The sequence below is a fragment of the Vombatus ursinus genome, unplaced genomic scaffold (assembly GCF_900497805.2).
Source record: "Vombatus ursinus unplaced genomic scaffold, bare-nosed wombat genome assembly UNPS02014773.1, whole genome shotgun sequence".
Taxonomy (NCBI): Eukaryota; Metazoa; Chordata; class Mammalia; order Diprotodontia; family Vombatidae; genus Vombatus; species Vombatus ursinus.
Window position 1 is genome coordinate 39421225 of NW_020954551.1, and position 25786 is coordinate 39447010.

At 42.0% G+C, this 25786-nt stretch overlaps 1 protein-coding gene across 4 annotated transcripts in view; it reads right to left on the reverse strand.

Moving 5' to 3' along the window:
• Positions 1-25786, reverse strand: part of SLC6A6 (solute carrier family 6 member 6) — a 137080-nt gene that overhangs the window by 101751 nt on the left and 9543 nt on the right. For all 4 annotated transcript variants that reach the window (XM_027863999.1, XM_027864002.1, XM_027864001.1 and 1 more), the window contains exon 2: positions 18381-18421. The gene's annotated coding sequence lies outside the window, so the exon portion shown is untranslated. The remainder of the gene's footprint in view (positions 1-18380; positions 18422-25786) is intronic.

Consider the following 25786-nt stretch of genomic DNA (forward strand, 5'->3'; position numbering starts at 1 on the left):
CCTGTTCTATGGTCCCCTCCAGCTCTCACATTCTAGGATTCTATGACTAAAGCTGAGAGATACATGGTTCTGAGGACACTGGCTCCTGGTTGCTGTGAACCTTGAGAAGCCAATCTCTTGGCACCTTCCATATAAGGACTCCTGTGGGGAGGTGTGACTTCTCAAACAGCTTGACTCAGGAAAGGGGGACCTGGGAGGGGGAGGGAGAGGAGGAGGAGGAGGGAGAGGAGGAGAAGGCCAGGAGGGAGGCCCTGGCCAGAAACTTGTAGTGTCACTAACACGGGGATTGAGTAACCCTTTGGCACTCAGGGCACTGACTGGCTGAGCCAGAGAGGGGAGAGGCAAGTTACAAAGTCCTGCCAAGCACCAAACTTTGAAGAAGAAAAATTGATTTGGGCTTAAACACTGCCCTGATTAACAAATGGGACAGGATGGCACCACAGCTGCTGACATCCTCCCAGCTCTTTCTCACTCCAGACACCGACATGTGGAACCAAACATCGGAGAGAGGCTCTTCTGAATGGAAGTCTCTCACCTGGAGCCTCAATGACTTAAATGTGGGAGGGTTTTGCGTGTTGTTGGTGGGTGTTGGTGTGTGTGTATGTGTGTGTTTAGTGTATGAGTAAGAACACCTCATTGGGAATAAACACCTCATTCAGAAGCCCTACAGTCCTTTGACCCCACAGGAGACAATTATGTCTCTGTGATTTTCCCCAACGTGGCCGTTGCTTTAGTTCTGCACAGGTAAATTCCAGGTGGGAACCCTATGAGGTCTACTCAGCGTAAGACCCAGAGAAACTCCAAAGCCCCCATCCCACCAGAGCATCAGAGCAGAACAAATTCTTCCCAACTTAAATCCAAAGGAGATTGGGGAGTGGGTAGGGGGAAGAAAAGGAAAAAAAGCATTTCTATGGCATCTCCTATGTGCCGGGCACTGTGCTAAGCACTTGAAGTATATTATCTCATTAACTTACACAACTATCCTGGGATGGAAGTGCTCTTGTTTCCCCATTTTACAGCTGAGAAACTGAAGCAGACAGAGGTTAAGTGACTTGCCCAGGGTCACATAACTGGGAAGCTTCAGAAGGCAGATTTGAAGTCGGGTCTTCCTTGAGGCCGGGCTTAGTGCTTTCTATGCAATGTGCCACCTAGCTGCCTCAAGCAAAATTAATGAACTCCAACCAGGAGCTAGATGGCACAGTGGATAAATGCTGGGCCTTGGAGGCAGAAGACCTGAACAGGGCCTGGTACATAATAGGTTCTATAAAAAATGTTGGCTATTATGACCATATGTAGAACGACCATTTGGTGTGGGTGTGGGAGGGATGGGGGTGGGGGAATCAGTCCTATCATTGCATTAGTACAGGAGATTCCCAGTGTGAAAGCTCCCTCTACCAATGGAGATCAACACGTGCTCAGCAAGTTATTAGGGTTTGAGAAAGTTAGCTGGGGCACTGGGTAACTGACCTGCCCAGGGTCATACATATATCAAAGGTATGGCTCAAACTCAAGGGCTTCCTTCCTGACCAAGGGCAGCTCTCTATCCACTAACTACACTAAAGAATGGACTTTAGATATTATTTAATTCAATTACCCCATTACACAGATGAGAAAGCTGAGGATAGAAATGACTTGCCTCATCTGTAAAGCAGACTATAACACTAGTCCCACCTCACAATTGTTATAAGGAGTGTACCTTGTCAATCGCTACATAAATGTGAGTTCTTGATCACCAGTAATAGGACAATCATCATCAGACAGAGATGACAAGAATGAAATGCTAATAACCAATTAATAGCTAACATATACATATAAACTTTTAAGATCTCCAAAGTACCTTACAAATATTATGAGATTTGATTCTCCAAACAGCCCTGTAAGACCGAAGGGCTATTATGTCTCCATTTTATAGATGAGGAAACTGAGACTGAGAGATTAAATGACTTGCTTGATAAAAGTCAAATTTGCTTATTCTCATTTCAAAGTTACAATAGATTTTAGGGATCACCTAGTCTGATTCCTCCATTTTACATATGAGGAAACTGAAGCCTGAATAAATTAGATGTTTTGTCCGAGGGCACAAAGGTAATAAATAATAGAGCTGGGATCTGACCCCAGGTCCTCTGGTCAGAATTGGAACACTCTCTACCAAACCACACTGTTCTCTTACAAACATTCTTTCCAATCTTTGACTTGGTACAGGACAGAGCAGGACATGGAAAAAATATTCTGGGGTGTGGGGCTAGGATAAAGAGTCTCCTCCTTCCCAACCCCCAATCCCCAACCACTACAGGGAAACGAGTCTTATGCTCCTTAAAGGGAAAAGGGATTCCTCATTCTGCCCCCTTGCTTTTAGAACCTCATTTGACAAGACCCCATCCAAGTAGCTGGTCCAAGGTCACACAGCTAGCTCTCAGAAAAAATAGCATATTGCAGTAGCAAAATCCTAACAAGCAATAATGAGGTGATCAGTACAGAGCTGGAAAAGAACTAATAGGTCATCAAATCCATCCCTCTCATTTTACAGATGAAGAAACTGAGGCCCAGGGTCACACAGATAGTGAGTGTCTAAAGTAGGATTCAAACTTGTTCTTTCTGACTCCCAAGTTCAGCACTCTAACCCCTTACACCATGCTGACTTTAAAAGCCAAGATCATGAATGAGACTTAAAAGTGCTAGATTTAGAGATGGGAGACCCCTCTTTCGGATCTTACTCTGCTCCTTCTCATCCCTTCTACTAATCAGAACCTAGGGTCTCTGACTCTTGGTCAAGTATGTTTCCCTCACAAACACTGTTAGGCTTCAAGGAGAAAGAAAAGGGAGACCCTTAGATCCCCTATCCACCTCAACCCTCTTATTTTGCAGCCTAAGAAACTGTGGACCAAATCAGAGAAGTCATTTAGCCATCACTCAGGTAAACAGATAACAGAATCTGAATCCTGGGCTTTCAACATCAAACCTAATCCTACTTATCGTTCTACTGGTATTAGTCAGCATGTCTCCCCATACCAATCAAAAGTTCATTTTTAGACTGGCCCCTCTCCTTGCCCTCATAGAAAAAAAAAGTACCCAATCTGTAAAACTATTAGACCCTCCCTCTTGAAATTCACCAGCCTAGAACTACCTACCTATAACAGGCCTCCTTCCTTTCTTCACTTCCATTCTCCCTTCTATTCCCTGTCCCTTCCAATCAAGACAACAATCTTGAATTACTAACATGTTAGTGCTCACTCACCTGACCTCCCTTCCTTTGGAATGCCCTCCTGGAGGTAGTGAGGCACAAACCAGCAGATTCCAGGGCATTTCTTAATCAAAAGCTCAACACAGCTTGACACCAGCCCTGTCTTCATTGCACTCAAGGAATGAACCGATTACTTCCCAGGAACTCACCCTCCCTCAACTCAGAGACTCTTTAGGGCTCTGTCTAGGAGAGGGGTTGCCTTTGGAGAGGCAAAACCAAAAACATACATGGTGTGAGATTTCCAAGGTTTGAGTGGAGGGTGACTCAGTTTTCTTGGGGGAGAGTCTCAGAATGTCTCCTAAACTTTAATCAACTGAAGGGAGAATTAATTCCCAAAGCAGCCATCAACATGAGCTGGAAGCCTGATTTTATTAGACCCAGGGAAAGTGAACTCAAGGAGAAGGGGAAAAAAAAATTGTATCCCCATAGAATCACTTCAAGAGCACAAGCCATGGTTTCCAAGGTAACGCTAGGCTTATGACTTCACAGGGGTCACAGGTCAGTTCCATAGGAAGCCAAGAGTGTTATTCATTAAGGGCACCGATCTCCAGGTTGTTTCAAGGTTATCATAGTTAAAATATAGAGAAACTGAGGAGTAGGTGTCAAGGAACTTTACCCCAAGCCACAGGGCATAAGGAGTCTGGGAGGCTCAGCTCTAACCCTTAAAACAGTTCAAACCACGGAATCATAATGCGCCTTATTAATAGAATTTTATGAGGTGTGTGTGACTCTTCTGTGTATAAAAGGAGCTGGATACTGGCTGTCCTGGAGAACCCTCACTAACTGGGAATTGGTCCTAAGTGATTTGGACAGGGCCAGGACTGAGATAGACTTCATCTTCAGAGTTAGTAAAAGCTAGGTTTCCAGGGGGAAATTGCTTACAGAATCAGCATATACATTATAGAACAGCCTGCTATGGGCTCAGGCCCAGGCTGTGGATGATACAGAAGGAGAAGGTCGATGGTCCCTTGCCATTAGCAAGCTTATACTCTTAGATTGGAAGACAAGACTTACATTTTGTTCATTATGGGTCCTTGAGAGCACGAATGCCCCCGTGCAAGCTTGCCAGACCACCGAGCTTCTTGAAGCTTAAGTTTTCTTCATCAATAAAATGAATCTCTATGGTCCTTTCCAGGGCTAAACCTATGATCCTGATAAGAAATTAAATTATATGGGACAAGCTAAGGCACTCAGGAGACAGTGAGGGAAATCGGTGAAGGCTAGAACAGACTAGCGATCATGTATGGACTCCTCATCTTATAAACGAGAAGATGACTTGTTTCCCTCACCCCAGTCAAAGAACAGGGCTTAGATTTGAAATGAGGTCCATGGGGCTAAGTTCTCTGGCCCATCCCACCACAAAAGCCTCCACGGAGGAGATGAGACTTGGGGGAGATGAGACTTGAATCGAATCTTGAGGCTTCATCCTGGGTAGGGAGACATAAAAATAGTGTAGACACCCAGAAGGAATAAGGGGGAAAGTTGGGGACTCTGATTACTGGAGGGGAGGTTGAGCCAGGAAACTGCATTTAAAGAGCAGAGAGAAAAAGGCTGGAGAGCAAAAGTGAGGTCAGACCCTGGAAGGCCTTTCAAGACAGGCAGGAGTTTACATTTGATACAGAGAACAAATTGTTTTCCATCACTTTCAAAGCTCCATCTACATGTAAACATTTGAACTTTCAGTATAAGCAGAAGCCAGCCCAGCTGAGAGGAAGGCTTTGAGACGCTCATGAAAAATCACCTCTTCTATCCATCAGAACATAACTTCTCCCAGGCAACTTCTCTTCAGCCTAATTCCAATTACAGTAATATATACTTGGATACTCTTGAGAAATGGAAGGACCTTGGAGAATCAAAGCCAATCCCCTCGTGCTGGAGGAAACTGAAGCTGAGCAATTGGAAGGGACTTCTCCAAGGTCAGACTTCTGGAATGATCTGGGTCTAGAACTCAGGATGAATGACTGACTTCCCCTCCTGGGATCTTTCTGTATGCTACAACGTGGATTAATGAAAGGGCCTTATCTATGGCTCCCCAAATAATGGGCAAGATGCAACTGACCACTTGAATGTAATCATAAGATTATAGGATTTAGAGGAGGAAGGGATCTTGGAGCCAATAATAATAATATTAATAACAACAATAATAACTAACATTCATATAGACCCTACTTTGCACCGGGCACTACGCTAAATATTTGCCAGATATAATATCATCTGATCCTCCCAATAACCCTGAGAGGTGAGTGTTATTATGATTATCCCCATTTTATAGATGAGGAAACTGAAACAAACAGAGGTTAAGTGATTTGCCTAAGGTCACACAGCTAATAAGTGTCTAAGATGGGATTTGAACTTGACTTTTCTTGTCCCACATACAATGTACTCATTCCACTATCTCAACTTGGTGAATAAAATAACTCTGATAGTTTGTCCCTATATCATTTTTATGACCTTAAAAAAAAACCTCCAAGGCAGCTAGATGGTACCGTGGATAGAGTACCGGCCCTGAAGTCAGGAGGACCTGAGTTCAAATCCAGCCTCACTTAACTAGCCGTGTGACCTTGGGCAAGTCTCTTAACCCCAATTGCCTCAAAAAAAAAATCTCTACAAGCAAAGCACAGATTACTTCAGGGACTTATTCTCGATTGCATAGTTTTTCTAAAGGGATGTTGAGCTAGAATATTTGCCCCCTCCTAGCTGGGCCTCCAAAGCTGCCTGTCTACGAATGAAAAAATAACCATCAGTGGTTCTTTTCCCCCTCCCTTTGCCTCATCTCTCATGGGGAGATTCAGTCCTAGGGTCACTTTCCTCCCTCTTCCTGTGACCTTTCAGTAAAGCGACAAGTCTCTCTGAAGCTCAGAAAATAATCAGATTACTTGTCTGCATCACATGTTGTCATAAGGAGCTCTCTCTGGCAATCTCAAAATTCTCTCACTCCTTATGGACAAATAAGACAAACAAGATTTAGGCCATTACTATAAATGGCTACCAAATCTGCAACTTTTTTCCTATCATTCTGGGGAAGGGGAAATAGGGAGGGCATTCATTGTCACAATTTCTATCTTAGCCAGACTGTTTTCCTATTAGCTATTCAAATGGCTCAAATACCAGGTGAACTATTTCTTTACGAATCACATTTCTGGTCAAATAATAATAGTAATGATGTTGGTTGACATTTGTTTAATCAAACAAATGTCAATAATATTTAGTTAAGTGCCTGCAATTTGTGAGGTGCTGGAAATGCAAAGATAAAAATGAAATTGACCTGGCCCTCAAGGAACTTGCTTCTCCCTACTGGGAAGACACATTCAGAACAAAAGTTAATTAAATACAAAGTATATGGCACTTTTGAAGCTTACAAAATGCTTTACAGACCTTGTCTGTAAAGACCTTAAAAACTGGGTGTGCTGTTCCCTTTCTTCCATCCTCAACATTTCAGTTATTCTCCAGGTTGAGTCTGTACAAAGAGGATGGAGTCACATCAGGACAAGTTCCTCACAGGTTCACAGATTTAGAACTGGGAGGGACACTTGAGAGAGTATACACCAACCACCTAATTTTGCAGATATGGAAAATGGATATTAGGCAGGTTAAGTGATTTGCCCAAAGTCACTAAGTCAGTAAGGCTGGGTTTGAACACAAGTCCTCTTTTCTTGAAAAAGTACTGTACCACTCTCACTTTGTCTCCATCTATAATCCTCCAACTATTATATTTTGAGTGGTTGCTTAGTTTACATACTTCTTCTGGTCCTAAGCAGAAACCAATCTAGAGAGCACTTTCTCCAAGCTCCCTCAGAAAGGTGGGATCCTCTTCAGGACTTAAGTTTCCCCCGGGCGGATTATTAACCACCTATAGAATAATATAATTTATAGAGCACTTTGGAATTCACAAACTGCTTTACACAGATCATTTCATTTGACCTATTAGAAATATGAGCCGCTTGATGAAAGGAACTGTGTTTTGGCCTTTCTTTGTATCCCCAGCACTCCCTGGTACATAGCGAATCCTTAATAAATGCTTGTTGACTAACTGATCTTCACAACAAATCCTGTGAGGTGGGTACTATTATCGTGCCCATTTTTCAGATGAGGAAGCTAAGGTTGATAGAAGTCAAGCTCACAATGCCATTTAGCTGTCTCACAGAACACGTCCTTCCTTTACAGGGGAGTGAGAATATAAATACAGCTTAAGTTGTTGTGGTCAAGATAGAGGCTGTTTAATTCTCAACTCTCAGAAGTTCAGGGGTATTTTTTAAAAAATCCCCTTTGTGATAAAACACCTCAGTGAGGGATCTCCACACCATCATGACTTGAAAGACTGGTAAACTTTTTAAACTTTCCAAATGGTTGAAGACCCAACTAAAAAGCATCCTTCCCATACAGCAGAACCCTAAGAGTGGAAGCTCCCATCCCAACCCCACACTCCACAAAACCATGCCTTAGAGATCAGCTGTGTCCTGGTCAGACCATCTGCTTGCTGAGGTGACTAAGAAACTTTCAAAACAGTAGCTAATCCAGGGCTTTTCTCTGTTGCATTGGAATCAGGCAGGCTGGAAGAACTTGACAGCATCAGGAAGCAACAGAAAATTCAGAGAAAGGTTATGAGATGAAGAGAATTTGGGTCCAAATTTAACATCTATCTGTGAACAACAAAGAACTTGTTCAAGCTTAGACCCATCTCTGACTTTCCAAGGAGTTCTTCCTTCTTTCATTCTACTGTGAATTTAAGTTCTAGAGATCTCACTGAATACTTGTGACCAGTGGTGTTAAACAAGAACAGTTCACTCGTGGAAGACATCTCTCACCCAAGGATCATGGATTAAGGTTGGAAGGAACCTCAAAGGTCATCCAGTCCAACCACCTCATTTCAGAGATGGAGAAAAGGAGGCCCAAAGAGGGAGACTTATCACTTAGGTAGCAAAAGACTCCAAGCAAAGTTCTCCTATTTGAAATCCAGGACCCTTTTCAGGACCCTGAAAAGGCTTGTCCTCTTGTCTTGTCAGAGAAGTTAAGGTGAAGTCATTTATTGGTCTAAGTTCCCAAGTAACTCAGAACTGATCCTGAGAACCAGCATTAATAGAATCCAAAATGTCACCCAACATGAGGCAGCAGAAAGTGATGAGAAGAATATTGGTCTAGGAATTGGGAGAACTGGATCCTTCTAGCTTGGACACCAACTGGCCCACATTCTCTACAGCCTTGGTTTCCACTCTTCTTGGGGCACTCCAGCTGCTGCTCAACCTTGCCCCCTTCACTTCCTACTTCTGGACTGCTGAATGAACTATTTCTCAATTTCAATTTTATTAATTTCTCCTTTAGTTTTCAGTATTTCTAATTTGGTGTTTAATGGAGGATTTTTAATTTGTTCTTTTTCTAGTTTTTTTAGTTGTATATCCAATTCATTGATCTCCTCTTTTTCTATCTTATTTATGTAAGCATTTAGAGATGTAAAACTTCTCCTAAGAACTGCTTTCGCTGCATCCCCTAAGTTTTGATATGTTGTCTCATTATTGTCATTCTCTTGAATGAAGTGATTGATTATTTCTATGATTTGTTGTACGACCCAATCATTTCTTAGGATTCAAATGAACTATTTCTCCCTGGAGTCAATCGTGTCCCCCACAGTATTCTGGGACCACTTTGCTCTCCACCAACCCAGATGAAACAAAACTAAGAGTGCCCCCTCTACCAGCACATAGTTGGGTTCAAGGTTGGACTTTCCTCTGTGCTTGTAATGCCCACTACCCTACCATCTATTGCTTATGTCCCAGCTACACAAATTCCTAGTTATAGCTGCTTGAGAGGCCCAGACCACCACAGTTCCCACTCTAAGAACTCTCTGTGGCCAGGGGCAATGTTGACTACTCATTCCTCCCTCAGAAAGTACCAGTCACATTGTTCCTTCTACTTTACCTCTTACCCCTAGCATTCTGATAGATCCCTCTAATGTAACCAGGAGGCATCTGGTATGTGTGGGCACAGCTTCCAAGAGCCACGGCAGCTCAGTTCCTAAGGATCCCAAGCCCTCTTAGGACATTGCAATGAAGTGCATAAGCAGAACAGAGAAGAGGATAATGTTCACAGATGAATCTTTCTTCTCCAAAATGGAGAAGAATGAGACATGGTAGAAAGAGGGACTTAGTTGGTGAGAGACCACTGACCTAGCAGTTTTTCAGTTAAGAAAAGGGGTTTGAGATTCAAATGTTTCAGCCAGACTTTGTTTGAGGAAAAGTATAGGGTAGGGAAGGAAGAGTCCCTATGTTGTCTTAAAGCAAAGATCTTCTCTTCCACAAAGCCCTCCTGGAGCACACCTACCCATTGGACTCTCTCCTTTCTATAAAATCTCATAGCTCTTCTGTCTGTGTCCCTCAGTTGGCAGTCCATGACACACTGCCTTAAGATATCTCTAGTATTTTTAACTCATTTCCCAACCTCCTCACCAGCACTGAGGACAGCGCCTTGTACGTAGTAGAAGTGTAATCAATGCTTGGCAATTAGAATTGAAATCCATTCCTCTGTTAGTCAGTCAGCTCTCAAATAGGCAGAGATCAAATGATCTAAGTCTCACTGAATCACAAGCTGACATAAGGCCATGCACGCACAGAGTGGACCCTCAGGAAATAAAAGTCTACTGATCGAGACCAATAGCCAGTGCTGGTCAGGAAGGGTCAGTCTCTAGAATGGACTCAAGACCTTCTCCACCACAGCTCACTTCAGAAAAGCCTCAGATGGCAGAGTTGGAAGGATTCTTCCCAGGGGTTCTTAACTTTTGTTGTGGCATGGACCCTTTGAACAGTCTGGTGAAGCTTCACGAACCCCTTCTCAGAAGAATGTTTTTAAATGCATAAGATAGATTCAATTACAAAAGAGATCAATTATATTCAAATGTAGTTATCAAAACACAAAGAAAGGTCACAGACCTCCCACATTAAGAACTCCTGGTCTAATTCAACTCCTCATTTTACAAAGGAGAAAAAACTGAGGGCCCCAGAATAGATGTGACCAACTCAAAGTCACTCACTAAGTTTTTCATGATAGAGCCAAGACTTGAGGCCTCTTTCCCCGAATCCCATCTGTGGGATTGCACCACAATGTACCTTCATCTCCAAATCAGTGGAATCATCGTACAGTTATTAATATTACTCAGAGCTTTCATAGTAAGCATGAGAGGCAACACAATTATAGAATTCAAGAAACACAGTATATTGTTTGCCAGGATATACTTTTTTTTAAAAATGGTTTTTCCTGAACCACATTTATATATGTATACACCTATAAACATATGAGTGCTATCTGACAGCCAGGTGGTGTAGCAAATAGAGCTGTGACCCTACAGTCAGCAAGGATTGAGTTCAAATCTGGTCTCAGACACTTAAAGCTGTGTGGTTCTAAGCAAGTCATTTAACCTGTTTGACCGGTTTCCTTATCTGTAAAATGGGGATAATAATAGCACCTACCTCCCAGGGTTGTTGTGAGGATAGAAAATTTGTAAAGGGTTTTGCAGAATTTAAAGCCCTATATAAATATTATTATTGTTATTGTATTATTAATAAGATATTATCATATTAGTATATTATTATTAAGATATAAAGCACTTAGCATAGTGGCTACTGGCATAAGTGTATATAAATGCTCCCCACCCCCTCATTCATAAATATTCTTGACTTCATGAAGAAAGCAGAAGATCCTTGACTACTAAAGACCTGTGGGGAATTCCTGGTGTGGGGGCAGGGGCCAGGTGTTATTTGCTAGGGGAAGCCACCTTCACATTAGCACTTAGAACTACATTCTCCAGTAACTAAAACTCTTGCCAAGCTCATATTGTTCTCCAACACATTCACTGAAGTCCACTCTATAATAAATATTGGTATCACAAGATGGTGGCATGTTTCATCTGAGGAGGCTGTGGGGTCTGTTGTGGTGTGGTGTTGTGTGGTGTGGTTTTGTGTAGTGAGAAAAACAGACAGGATCCCTGGGCTCTTAGCTCTAGAGTTGGAAGACATCTCAGACGACATCTAGTCCAGGGATTCTGAACCTTATTTTTGTCATGGACCCCTTTGGCAATGTCAGGGGAAGCCTGTGGACTCCTCAGAATTATGTTTTTAAACATATGAAACAAAATACAGAGGATTACAAAGGAAACCAATTATACTGAAACAGTTATTGGACAGAAAGAAGGAAGAAGACAGAGAGAGAGACAGAGAGAAACAGAGACAGAGAGAGACAGAGAGAGCTCAAGGACCCCAGATCTTTATTTTAGTCCATTTCCTTCATTTTACATCAGAGGAAACTGAAGCCCAGAGTACAAGGATCACACAGCTATTAAATATCTAAGACGGGATTTGAACATCAGTCTTCTTGACTCTCAGTCACCAGTCTTTTTACTAGGCTTGGCCCCAACATAGTGTGACCTTATGCAAGTCATTTCCCTCAGTTTCTTCAGCTATAAAGATGGAAATAATGACTTTGACTGCCTATCTCATAGGGTCATTAGGACAGCATTTTACAAACTGAAGTTCAGTTAGATAAATGAAAACCATTTGGTTATTAGTAACTGTTTAGTCTGCCAAAGGACTTTTGAATGATGAGCATTCTTTTAAAAAAATAGCAAATGTGCATTACACATAGGATGCTTTTTCTTCACAGGCATTAAGAAGTAGGTCTTTTTTTTGGCAGATGGATACAAAGAGATGGAGGACAGCAAAGCACTGAGATGTCCCTCAGGCAGGAGGATCTTTTGCTTGATGGAGGACCCACACACCCCAAGCCTCAGCGAGAGATCAGAGCCCCAACTTTTTTAGTCACCATAGCAACTCTGAAGAAAAGTTATGAGATGCCGGGATGAAAATGAAGGAATGAAGAATCAAGAAGAAAAGAAAAGGTTAAGAGCACCAGTTTTGACTTCAGTTCAAGGAGTTCCATCAGGGAACCATTCCAGATCTCATTTCCTACCAGGTCGATCCTCATGGGGCCACTCTGTTACTCTAGGGCTAAGAGCAAGGGCCAGACTTACAAAGGTTTTCACCCATTTATAGAACCCTCAATGATTTACAATGTGCTTAGCACAGCTTGTCTCGTATGAACCTCACAATAAACCCTATGAGATAGGGTGTGGGCCCCCATTTTGCAGTTGGAGATATAGAGGCTTCAAGAAATTGTTTGTTTGCCCTAAGGACACACAGTTAATAAGTGACAAAGCCAGGAATCAAGACTAGGGCTTCAAGGGCATTAGCATCAATTTTAGGAAAAATTCACTTAAGTCAAGCAGCTCTTGACAGAGCCAAGATTTGAAGCTGGATAAGAGACAAGCAACAATTACTGGGAAAATGGTCACGTCCAACAGCTCCCACCCATCCCCTGGTCACTGTGCCTAATGTGCAACCTAGGCAATAGAGAAGAATATAGGCACATGCAGAAAGACCACCAAAAGGCTACCTTTTGCCATGGCACAAAATATGAACTGCAGGCACCAAAAGGAGACCAGACACTAATAAATAATACACCTAACAAGAGAAAACCAGCAGCATAACTAGAGACAGTAGGGGCCTTGAGGTGGCCCCCCAGGGATCCACAGAAGGCCCAGGAAGCAGCCAACTCAAAAGAGGCCCACAGTCTGACATGCCCCAAATGATCACCGACCTTCATTATGTCTTCTAGGAACTCTGGAGAGAAATAGGGAGACGAGATTCCAATCAGCCCTGGTCTTCAAAACCTGTTTCTCTCAGGGAAACAAGAGGGCAGGAACAGGAAGGAGGAAAATGGCACAGATGAGGAAGGTGAGTCAAAGCCAAGAGGGTTCAAGGTGGAGGAGAAACCAAGGGAGGTAAATTAATCAGTAGAGGAAAGGGTCAAAGGGAACAGGATTACACAGTCAAAGTATTCACATAGATGAAGGGGAGAGCAAGAACTGATCAAAAGACAGGACAAGAAGCAATGTTTTGAAGATAGAGATGGGGGGGAAGAGAGAGAGAGGGAAAGAGAGAGAGAGAGGAAGGACAGAGAGGGGAAGAGAAAGAGGGGGAGGGGGAAGAGAAAGAGGAGAGGGGGAGAGAGAGAGGGAGAGAGAAGTGGGGAGGAACAGAGGTGGGGGCAGAGATGGAAAGGGAGAGACACTGAAGGCACAGTAGGAAAGTTGTTCAGAGTTCAGCCACTGAAGGAAAACCAGCCAAGAAGCTCTGACTGGGCACCATAAGAGGATAATAAAAGAATTCACAGAAATGATCTAATGCTAGTTATCCAAAAACTGAGAGACATTTTAGCCCATACTAGGTTGTTCCTGGTAATCTTAGTAATAATAGCATCTCTTGGAAGGTAAGCTACTTTGAGATTCATAAGCAAGATGGAAGATGGGCTTTGACTGCTGGAAAACCCTCAATATTTAATAGCTCACTGGAGTAAGACCTAAGGAGTTTAGCTGTCTAGTACTGACTGTATGTCTCCTGTGAGTGAGGATTCTTTTCTTGTCCCAGTCTTTGTATCCCCAGCACTTAGAAGAGTTGCTTGACACTTAAAAGATGCTCAGATAGATGTCCCTGGTTTGGGTTCTAAGATCTAATCATCAGATGATCACTACGGTATCTGGATGACTTCATTTACAGAGATGCTAGATTCTAGAAACTAGGTGGATATTAGCATACATTTTAGCCCAAAGGGCAAGCCAAGGCAAATCCCCTATTTCAAGAGCTTCTGCATCCACCACCCCTTATTTCAGCTTAAGTTCAATTACAAAAAAAACCCTAAGGTAACTACATAGCCACAAAACTTTATAACTGCAATGAAGTCTTATGAGATTATCTAATCTGATCCTGTAATTTTTGAACTAAATAACATGAGGCTCCCAAAAGACGAGGAATTCACTCAAGATGACACAGCAAGCTAATGAGAGACTATAAATCATAGGATTTCAAACTCAAAAGGACCTTTGAGATCATCCAGCTCTACTTCTTCGTTTTATGGGAGGAAATAGAAGTCCAGAGAAAAGTGATTTACCCATGGTCACATAGCAAAGCCAGGATAAGAGCTCAAGTCTTATTTTATTGCAAATCTGGTGCTTTTTCCATATACCACTCAACATCCTACATTGTACTTCATCCAAGTGAAGGAAAGAACCAAATCGGTCAGAACCAAACAGGAACTAATGAACTCTATTTTGCTCCATGAAAAATGGGTATGTACACTCACAAGGTTAACTCTTCCAAGAGCCAATGACAAATCCACTAGCCAATCACAACTTGTGACCCCTTCTCGTTAAGGATGGGAAGGAAGAGGTTGTTTTTTCATGGGAGAGTTTGGCACAAATGGAAAATAATTCGCTGTAGGAATTAAAATTATATCAGTTCTTTCCTGGATTCTTGTTTTGTTTTGCCTTATCACATTCTACTTTTCATTATATGTACTTGTGCTCATCCTATACACCCTCCCAGTAGATGATAAAGTCCTTGAGGGCAGGGTCTATATTGTTTTTCATGTTTGTATTCCCCAGGAATTGTATACTATACAAGAGGCACTTGTAACGTAATGTAATGAATGTAAAACATTCATAAATGTTTTTTAAATTGAACTGCTAAGATGGCCCCCCATAAGTGGCTCCTCCTCAGCACTATCACCTAAGGAAAGCTATTTCAGTAGGTATTACCAGAGGTTTATGGTATGGTATTAAGAACACTAAATGTAGAATGAGACGTAGAATAGAATATGGCTTTGAACCCTGGCTCTGCCACTTACTAGTTGCTTGACTCTGGGTATGTCATTTTAGTTTCCTGGGCCTGAGTTTCCTCATCTGTAAAATAAAGGGACTGGACTTCAACCTTTGAGGTTCTTTCCGGTTTCTCAGTCTCTTCTCCCTCTCCTCTTTTTCTCCTCATCTCTAATTCTATGGACCTTTAAAAAGACAAAAGAGTGTCAGACAGGAAGGAAAAATGTGATAACTGTAGGATGTGACACAGATCCCCAAATTCTGAAACCTTGGCATCTTTCCTGCAACATCAGGGAAGGATGCTGTGAAATCTTCAGCATGTTCAGTTTGGACAGTCGGGGCTCCTGGGTTTAGGAGCTCACATTGCTGTGAAGTCCTGTTCTGACAGTCGGCAGAATGAACTCACGCCTTTCCCAGAGTTCACAGAGCTAAGAAGCTTCTCTCTTCTGAAAGCTTACACTCCTGAGACTTGGGAATTTCTGAAAGCCTTATTTCCTTCAGCTTATCCTCCCTTTTACAAACACACACACAAATATATGCATACACATATAAATATACACACATGTGCATATATATGTATACGCACACAAGGTACACATTCACACACGTGTACCTACTCATATATGTACATAACACATGTACATATATACACATGTACATACATGTGCATATGTGTGCATACATGTATACAAACACATATACCTGCACATACACACTCACATACTACCCACTGGGAATAGCTTGCTACCCTATAGATACATCCAATCTGACCCTGTCCATTCTTTTCAGAAGACAAGAAAATTAAGGCAGTCTCAGCGCTTGTTTTACACCTCTCCTATGTATTACTTTAAAAAATCTGAGATTTCACAGAAGGGAAAGAAGCATATCTTCCCTCCCCAACCGCAACCCCTCCACACCTTCTGCTTCATTTGCCAAAAACACCTTTGTGTCAAATACATTGAAACCTCACTTAGACTTTCGAAACAGGTCATACAAGTATATATAAAACAAATTTAAAGGGAATAAATATAAAGAAATAAATAAATATTTGTTGAATTGGATTAGACTAGGATGGATTTCCCCCCAAGGGGCTCACGCTTGAATACTTCATCTCCTAGAGTTGGTTGTGTCTATAGAGTTGATACTCACCTTAATTATCCCAGGTACCAGGTAGTTAAGTTTTGCTGGGAAGCAAATAGGACTAGAAAGTCATGTGACTATTAAAAAAAACTAAATGCCCTAGATCTTATAACAGGGCCACATTACTGGTACCTCCTCTTTCCCCCACCCCCCCCCAAAGGAATCCACATACTGCTTGCTTTTGCTCAAAGCATGTTTAGAATTCCCCTTTTGAAAACAATGGCCCGGAATCTATTGTTACAAGTGTGGGTGTGTCATAGACAGGAAACTTAAGAGTATACATTGAACTAGATGGGCCCCTCAGGTCCCTTCCAGCCCTGAGATATTGTGATTTTTCAGAATCTCTGTTCCTTGATGGTGGTGGTGTTGTTTCAGTCACGTCTGACTCTTCGTGATCTCATTTGGGGTTTTCTTGGCAAAGATACTGGAGGGGTTTGCCATTTTCCTCTCCAGCTCATTTTAGAGATGGGGAAATAGGCAAACAGTGTTAGGTAACTTGTGCACGGTCACACAGCTAGTAAGTGGCTGAGGTCAGATTCTAAATCTACAGAAATATTGAAGTAAAAAGACGTGCATTCAAATGCTGCTTTTGCCATTTAACACCTGTGTATCATCAGACAAGTCACAACCGATTTGGACATGATCTCCTCAACTAGAAAATGAGGGTGTCGGACCAGATGTCGTTTCATGCCACTTCCAGCTTAAAGTTGATGATCTTCTGACTGGGTAATCTTTAAGGTCCCAACTAGCTCTCGTGTCTGTGCTCTACAATCCTTGCCTGGACCTGGGCTCCCTTCTAACTTAGGGGAAAAAAGAAATGCCCTGAAGAAAACAACAGCTTGGTTTGTTTGTTCTTTGGCACAAAACCACCGGCTGAAGAAGTAGGGGCTGATGGGGTCCGTTAACACAACCATCTTTTATGTAAAACCAGAAAGCAAAAACATTCCAGTTCCACAATATTAAACGTGCTTTGTTACAACTGAGCTGTTTTCTTCTCGCTACATATTAACCAGTGAAGTTGCTACACCAATATCATATAACTGTAATATAAGGACGTAAGCTCTTCAGCACGGGGCAGAGGGGGGATTCACTACATACAAATGCATGGATTTAGGGGATTTAGACTGTCTTGAGCAACAGTAGCTTTTCCAAGCCAACTAAAGGCTTAGACGCTGTGCCAAGGAGGTCCAGGGTCACAAACAACACAAATATTTTCTACACTGTTGCATTTCCATTGACAGGACCTGTTAAGTGTTTGTTGAATGCAGAGAGAGACCAAAGCAGAAGCTAACTGTTCAAATTGAGATTAAATTGGAGGCCAGCCATTCAAATAAAGGGTAGGACTGTATCACAGGTCTAAAGGATACTCTTCTCTTCACACTTAAACCTGAAAATACACAAAGCTAAATGGACTCAATCTCCCAATTCAAGGAACATATAACCATAGGTTTCATAATTCTCACAGAATTTCAGAACTTGAAGAGACCTTGTGGCGTAGAATGTTAGTCAACTCAAATCAATAATCATTTGTTGTTGTTGAATCATTTCGGTCCTATCTGACTCTCTGTGACCCCATTTGAAGTTTTCTTCACAAAGATACGAGAGTGATTTGCCATTTCCTTCTCCGGCTTATTTTACAGATGAGGAAACTGAGACAAATAGGGTTAAGTGACTTGCCCAGGGTCACACTGCTAGTAAGTGTCTGAGGCTGGATTCGAACTCAGGTCTTCCTGACTCCAGGGTCGGAGCTCTATCCACTGAGCCACCTAGCTGCCTCAAGCATTTAATAAGCATCTACTGTGTTCCCAGACACTGTGCCAAATGCTAGGGCTACAAAGAAAGCCAAAGACAGTTCCTGCTCTGGTGCTGCTCAACCTGCACCAACTCTATATAAACAAACCATATACAGGAAATATTGGAGGCAATTCTCAAGGGGAAGGTGTTATTGTTAAGGAAGGAGGTGGAGCCTATTGAGTATTTAAGTTACTGACAAATATACGGTAAGACACTAACACCCATCATTTTTTGTAGTTATAGTTGCCCAGAGAATTGAAGGAAAGCCAGGGTCCGACGGTCCTGGTTACCTTCAACGGTAGTCTACACGATCCAGCTTACCTGCAGAACCTACTACTCTGCACTGTGTAGACAAAGATTCAAGCAAAAGGCTGTCCCATTGCCTAGCATATTTTTTCATCATTTGGGAAGGGGTGGGAAAATAATCATTTCGACTTTGAACAAACAAGGAAAAACCCTGGCACAAACTTGCAAAAAGTCATACAAAAGCCAAAGAAAAATGGTACTCACATTTAGAAGTCTCTTCAAAATGGGTATTTTTCTTTTTCTTCCTATTGCAAGAGAGGAAACAGAAAGAAGAAATAGGAGAGAAAAAAAAAGATGCTGTCAGGATAATTCTACACATGTGATGTGTGTAATCACCAGCCATGTGACCCACCCCTTTTTCTGTACAATGTGTTCACACTAAGAAACTTACCAGGATCCTGGGAATTAGTGCCCCACAGAAACTGGGCAATGTACATCAGTCATCCTCCTGTCTTATGGGCTGTAGACTGTCCCAGAAGTTGTGCCAAGACTTGGAAGGCAGGCTAATTACAGCAAAAATATGTTCTTGCTGGGACCAAAATGAAATACCAAGACAGCCTTTACTTGCAATATTAGATGAGGAAAGGAGTCTTTAATTGCTTTCAAATTTGTGAACTCACAGCTTCTAGACTCCATCTCACCCAGATGCCCTAGTACTCAGCCCTAAACACTCAAAGATTCATTCCTAAATCAGTCAACTAGCTTTTAATAAGAACTAACCTAGTAAGTGCTAGTCACTGTGCTAAGTGCTCTGAATGCAAAGAAAGAGAAAAGACAGTCCCTGCCCTCAAGGAGTTTATAGTCTAAAGTGGGGGGAGTGCTAGGATACACAATTTCACATCATTCCCAGCCACCCCTCCTTCAGAGCTGGTCTTACCTAGACAGACTAGGTAACCACTTCCACAAGTGTGACTCGAAAAATGCAGGACAAAGGATCCCCCTTTCCAAAATGCCCACCCCACTGACTATCATTCCCCACATGACACACTTCCTTGGGAGTGGGGAGGTCTTTTGTTGTTGGGTGGGCTTTCCTACTTGAGTCTTGGTCTCCCTACCATGCCCCAGCAAGTACTACAGCCATTTCAGGCCTGACTCCACTGATGACAGACAGGCACCAGAGTTTTGACCTGTTGTTTCTGATTTGGGCCAGTTTGCTCCTGCTCCCGGAGTTTGATTCCATCCTATCCACCTCTACCTACCCATGCCCCATGTTGGGACCAGACCTAGTGTAGCCACCAGATGGGCTTTAACCCTACAGAAGTTCAAAACTACTGAATTTAAATGGTCTTCCAGCCTCAGCCTCAGTCTCCCCCAGTAGCAGCATCTACCAGTATCACTACCTACCCAACCATTTCAATTCATCTTAAAAGCTTTCTCAGTATTTAAAGTCTCCTAGGAAAATATTTTGGCTAGAATTGTGAATTCATCAGCAAACTCCTAAAGCAAATGAGCAGCATCTTTTCTGCAATTCTGAGCACTGTCAAGGGCATTGAGAGATTAAGAGACTTGTCCAGGGTCTCATAGCCAATAAGTCTCAGAGACAGGATTTGAACTCCATTTTTCCTAACTCAAAAGCTAACTTTCTATCCATTACATCATATTGTCCCCAAGGAAAAAGCTGTAATTTAAATAAAGTAAATTATTATTGGATTAAATAATTAGGCTTGAAAGGAACCTTACAGATGTAATAATCCAATTTCTAACCCCTCTTCCAGCCCCTACCATTGCAGATATGAAAGAACTGAGGCCCAGACCAAGAAGCAGCCTGACTACACTCATACAGCTAGTGAGCAGCAGATATGGGGCTAGAAGCCAGGTCTCCTGACTCTCAGGCCAGGACTCTTCCTAGTATATCACATCACCTTTGAAGAAATCATTACCAATGAGCCTTTATCAACCACCACCTTAGCACGAAAGAGAAAGAATAGAGCACAAACTGAGAAAGTAAGAGTAGGAAAGGGTGAAGAATAAAGAAGAATGAGAAGGGGGGTGGGGGAAGAGAGTTAGGAACGGAACCTCACCAACTTCCCTAGCTTAGCTTCCGGCCTTATTGACATCTGTCTGCTTCCTCCTCTCCAAGCCACAGAGACCAAAATATAAGCCCTTTGGGCCCAAGAGCCATGTACTTCCTCACAAGAGACTCAAAAAGGCAATGTGCCCAGGCATCTTGGACAACCAGCAACACCCTACTTCTACCTGGGTCCTGTCATTCAGAGAACCAATGATTCGCGGCAGAAATCACCCTACAATGTCCAAATACCATTTCAGGTCACATCCCTAGAGGCCATTGACATGCTGACATTGGTTACTTGGCAAAGCCAACAGCCCAAAATATGCAACTGATTCAACATGCTGAAAGTGTTTTTGAAAGTGATTGAAAGTGGCTTTGAATTCTGTCTTACTCTACAAGCAACTTACCATGCATCGATATTTTCATAGGCAACGAAATGGGAATGTGATTGCTGTGTTAGTGGAGAAAGCACACTGGATTTGGACTCAGAAAAACTAAGTCTGTATCCCAGCTTCAGTACTGACTAGATGAGTGAAAACTAGACACGCCATTCTGCCTCTGGGAGGCTCAGTTTCCCCTTGTAAAATGAGGTATATATTAATGTTGACACTGCTTATGTCAGGGTGGTTGTGAGAAAAGTGCTTTCTAAGACCTGGAGAGTTATGTAAGTTTGAGCTATTGTAGTGAAGCTCAAATGAGATAAAAAATAGACCACTTAGCAAACTTTAAAGACATTCTTTGAAAGGTACAGACATGATGTATGTGTAGACTGTTAACTCCTTCAAGGCTGGAACGCTCTCGTTATCTAAGCTTTGTATCTATTTCTAGTCCAAGGCTGTACTCTATATACAGAAGGCATTTAATAAATGTCGGCCAACTTGTATTTGGATTAGGAATCAAGTTAAAACAGACCCTCTAACTAGCGTTGTTGGTCAAGTTGCTTCCTTTCGCTGACCCAAAATGAAGGGACTGGACTAGATGACTGAGAGTGAGTTTCCCCGTGCCTCTGAGGTCCCAGACTTCAGGCACAATGCATAATGCAATCGTTAGGAATCCCTCCCCCCTCCCCCCATTACAATGCCAGTATGTCCAAACATTTAGCCCTTCCTCCTGGCTTTGAAAAGAATGGCATGTGTAAAAAGGCAGGTCACCAGAGGGAACTACAACTGTTTTAACCTAGGTCCTAGATATGGGAATACTATCATGGGACTTCTAGGGCATTTTTTCCTCCAAATGACTCTCCAATTGGGTCAGGCACATCACTGTAATTTTCTGCCACACTTCTGCATATCTAAATTATGCAGATTCTGGGTTAACTCAACTGCCTCTGTTCTTTATTCTCAGTTACAACTCATGGCTGATTCTCTGATTGTGGATGAACCTGAGGGCTCTGTCTTGGACCCCCTTCTCTTCTCTATCTAAACTTACTTTTGTTGATGTCATTGGCTCTCATGAATTAAAACTGTCCTCTCAATGCAGATGATCACCTTTCTTGAGTTCTCATCCTGAAACACCAAGTCTTCGCTGGACACCCCTTATGGGCATCTCCAACTCAACATGGCCAAAAGGAAATTCATCAAGCTTTCTCTCCCCCAACCCCAGGCTCACTCATCTTCCTAAATTCCCCAATTCTGTCAAGGCCACATGACCATCCTTCCAATCATCCCCTTCAAAAACTTAAAGCCATCCACAACTCATCCCTCTCCCTCATCTTTCCCCATCTAATAAATGGACAAGTTTTCTCTTCACTCACATGACCACCACCCTAGTTCAGACCTTCATCAACTCTCACATGGCCTCCAGCAATAACTTAATTGGTCCAATCTCTCTATCTTCTTCAGTCCACATAGCTGCAAGATGTATGCTCCTGAAACACAGGCCTGGCCATGCCGTCTCCCCAAAAGCTTCAGCAGCCCTAAAATTGCCTCCAGGATAAAATGTAAACTCTTTTCTCTGACATTTAAAGCACTTCACTTTGATAAACACCAACCTATCTTTCCAGACTGACCACCCCACCCCACCTTTATGCCTAGGATGCTCTTGCCTCTTCCTCTTGGAATTCCTAGATCCCTTCATGGCTCAGCTCAGTAGCTGCCTCCTTCAGAAGGTCTTTCCAGATTCTCTAAATTATTCATGTTTTTTTCCACCCCACCCCAACTAACCTGGAGTCAGGAAGTCTCAAGTTCAAATTCAGTCTTAGACACTGTGTGACCCTGGGCAAGTTGCTTAACCTCTGTTGGCCTCAGTTTCCTCATCTATAAAATGAGGATAATAATTACCTACCTCCCAGGGTTGATGTACAGTTCAAATGAGATAATATTTAAAAGAACTTAAAGCATTATATAAATGTCAGCTATTATGATTATTTGCATATATATTGTATCCTCAATATAAGTAAGCTCACATAAAGTCAGAGACTTTTTGTCTTTCTATCCACAAAGTCATGTGTAGGATCTTACACACAGGAAGCATTTAATACATGTTTGATGATTGAACTGAACGGAACCAAAATGAATTGGAAGTTGGCTCCCTGTGGACAGCAGCTCCTCCAGAAAGAAGAGGACAAACACCATCCCTCCACACCCCAGACCTCAAACCCAGAATAATTCTGTGCTTGTGGCCAGCCAGAGGTCAACTCCAACATCTCCCTGCCTTTGATTTACATCTGATTTGGCCTCTTCCGAAAGTCTTTTTAAGACCTCCAGCTGTACTATGTAAATTTCTCAATGGGAGGATGCTTTCCAACTCCCTCTCCTCTCTCCAGCACAATGTATAGACAGCCAAGACAAAGAGAAAGGGGAAGGAGCAGAGAGTTACAGGTCATAAATGTAATGAAATTCTGTCTCTGTTGATGCTGGCATTCAGTGGGAGTGGGGGTGATGATGGAGAATGAACCACTCTCCCCCCCAACAAAAAATAAATCATGGTTGGTCTTCCATCCAAAACTAAAAACCTATAGATTCAAGAAATAAAAAGCATAATGAAATACTCATTACTTGGCAATATTGCTGCCATAGGGGTTTCTAACTCTGATCGAACAAAATGATAAAGAACGAAGCCCTATATACACTTAGAGAATGGTAGTGATATAATTGGACATAGGATCATCACTGGGGAGCTACAAGGGGTCTCAGCAGCCATGTAATCCAGTCCTCCTCATTTGACAGATAGGGAAACTGAGACCCACAAAGATGAAGTGACTTGCCCGAAACCACACATGTAGTAAACACTGGAAGGGGAATTAAAACCCAGATCTTTGACTCTGGAGACTCAGTGCCTCGCCACTGTAAGACAAGCAGGCATGTATGTATATATGTCGTGCTTCTCTCCTTCTCCCCACATTTGCACTTTAGAAAAAACTTGGTGAGGGAGGCAGGGCAGATGAGGAGGAAACCAGCTCAGTATGAACTCTAGTCCACATTAGGTTTCAAGATTTAGAGCTAAAAGAGAACCATGAGATCATTGGGTGTAATACCCACCATCTTTCTATTTTTCAGATGAGGAAAACTAAGGCCCCAAAAGGGTCAATGACTTATCCAGGATCCCAGAAGTAGTAAACACTACAGCCAAATCTGAACCTAGGTCTCGACTCCAAATCCAGTCCTCTGGATATACTACCCCACCATGCTCCCTACACCACAATTCCTCTCTCAAGAGAACACATTAAAAAAAAAAAAACATGTTCTCTATTTTGTGCCAGTTACCAAGGCAGCCCTGTAAAGGGCACCTACCTTAATCTCTGATGCTTATTTCCATATTCAAGCATTTGATTCAATCAAACTGATGCCACAATTTTACTCATATATTTTGTAAGTTCAAAGAAACAAATTACTTTCTATGAAGAACAATGAACCTGGTCCTGAAGTCCCTGGGTTCTGAACTTCAAAGTCTGAGCAGGAGCAGCCTGGTACAGCTTCAAAGGCTGTCAACCTTTCTAATACTCAAACGCTCATACTCTACTCTATGTCTCTGCATTTTCGAAGAAGCTAGCTATGCATACAGAATGATTTTTCTTAGATCTGATGTGTTTAAAGCATTTCTCAAACCTTGGACTGGCCTTTGTGGAGTATAACTTTGATCTGCACCCCCTAAAATACCTGCAGGTCAGTGTAAAAAACAAATCACTTCAGCAGTCTTTGATCTTAAATTGTGGTCTATTCCTATGATCTTAGGGATATTGAAACCTGAGATTTTTTTTTAAAGAATAAGTTGTAGTTTTATAAAATTTTTTTGTATCATTTTATCTCCTACATAGAAAATATCATTGCTTGAGGTACACTTCTCTGGTCCTCCTACAGCCTCCCTGTCCATCCCTTCTCCTACCCCAACACCAAATGTCCTCTCTATGGTCTCTTAACAACACCTTGGCAGGACTAAGGAAACAGAATAACACACTGGAAAGACTATTGAGAAACAAGTCAGGAGAAAAAGGTTCAAGTACTGGCTCAGCCTTGAATATACTGGTATGCAAACCTCTCTGAGAAAGACACTTCCCTTCCTAGGTCCTCAATTTCCCCATTTGTAAAATGGAGGGACCTTCTAGGTTTATTTATGAAATGACCACTATGAATTCTATGAAAATTCCATATTCTCTTCTGTAATTGTTTCTTATGAATATCTTATTTCTTCTCCTACATTTACATTTTGAAAAAAAATTCTTCATAACAAAGCACATTGTGTCCTTGTATATAATTAGTGCTTTGTTGTTATTTCTTTTAATCACTGAATGAGGTTTTTTTGTTTTGTTTTGTTTTGTTTTTTAGGAAGAAACTAGATCCTGCAATTGCCTGCCCTCTCTAGTCAAACATGGCTTGTGTCAAACCTTAGTGTGATCTATAATACACTAATTTTCCCTTCAGAGAAATCATGTTTAAGGTAAAAGTAGCCTCATCGGATTTAGTGATAAGGAACCTTGGCGATTAGTTACATTTTAGGAAACTGAGGTCCAAGAACAGACATGTTGGAGATTAGTTACATTTTACAGAAGAGAAAACTAAAGCTCATGTAGATTCTCAGGCTTAAAATCAAACTGACAGGGGGTGGCAAAGTTAGGATTCAAATCCAGATCGTCAGATTCCAAAGACAATCCCCTTACCCTTGCATCACAATGCCTTTAATCAGCTCAATACATATTCAAATGGAATTTACACCAGGCTAGGTTACAAAAACCCATTCTATACCTAATCTTACCTAAACCAGAGATTTAGTACAGGTATCATTATCCCTATTTTACAGATGAAAATACAGAGGCATAATTTGAAGTCAAGTCTTTTTTGACCTGGAGTCTAGTACTCTGACTGCTACAAGATGTTCCAAGACATTCTGCAGGTGATAGAAATACTCAGAGCAGCTATGCTCTAGGTTCCACCGGTCATTTTCATAGCTGGAATATCACCTGATCAAAAGTACCCTCCACTGGTCATTTTCCTAGAATAATGAAACATCACCTGATCAAAAGTACCCTCCACTGGTCATTTTCCTAGAATGCTGAAACATCACCTGGTCAATAGTTACCTTAGGTCTGATCTGGGATAGGAGGAGACTCAGAACAAGAGATGTCTCACCTCAACAATTGGAAGGATGGGAAAAGAATTACTGC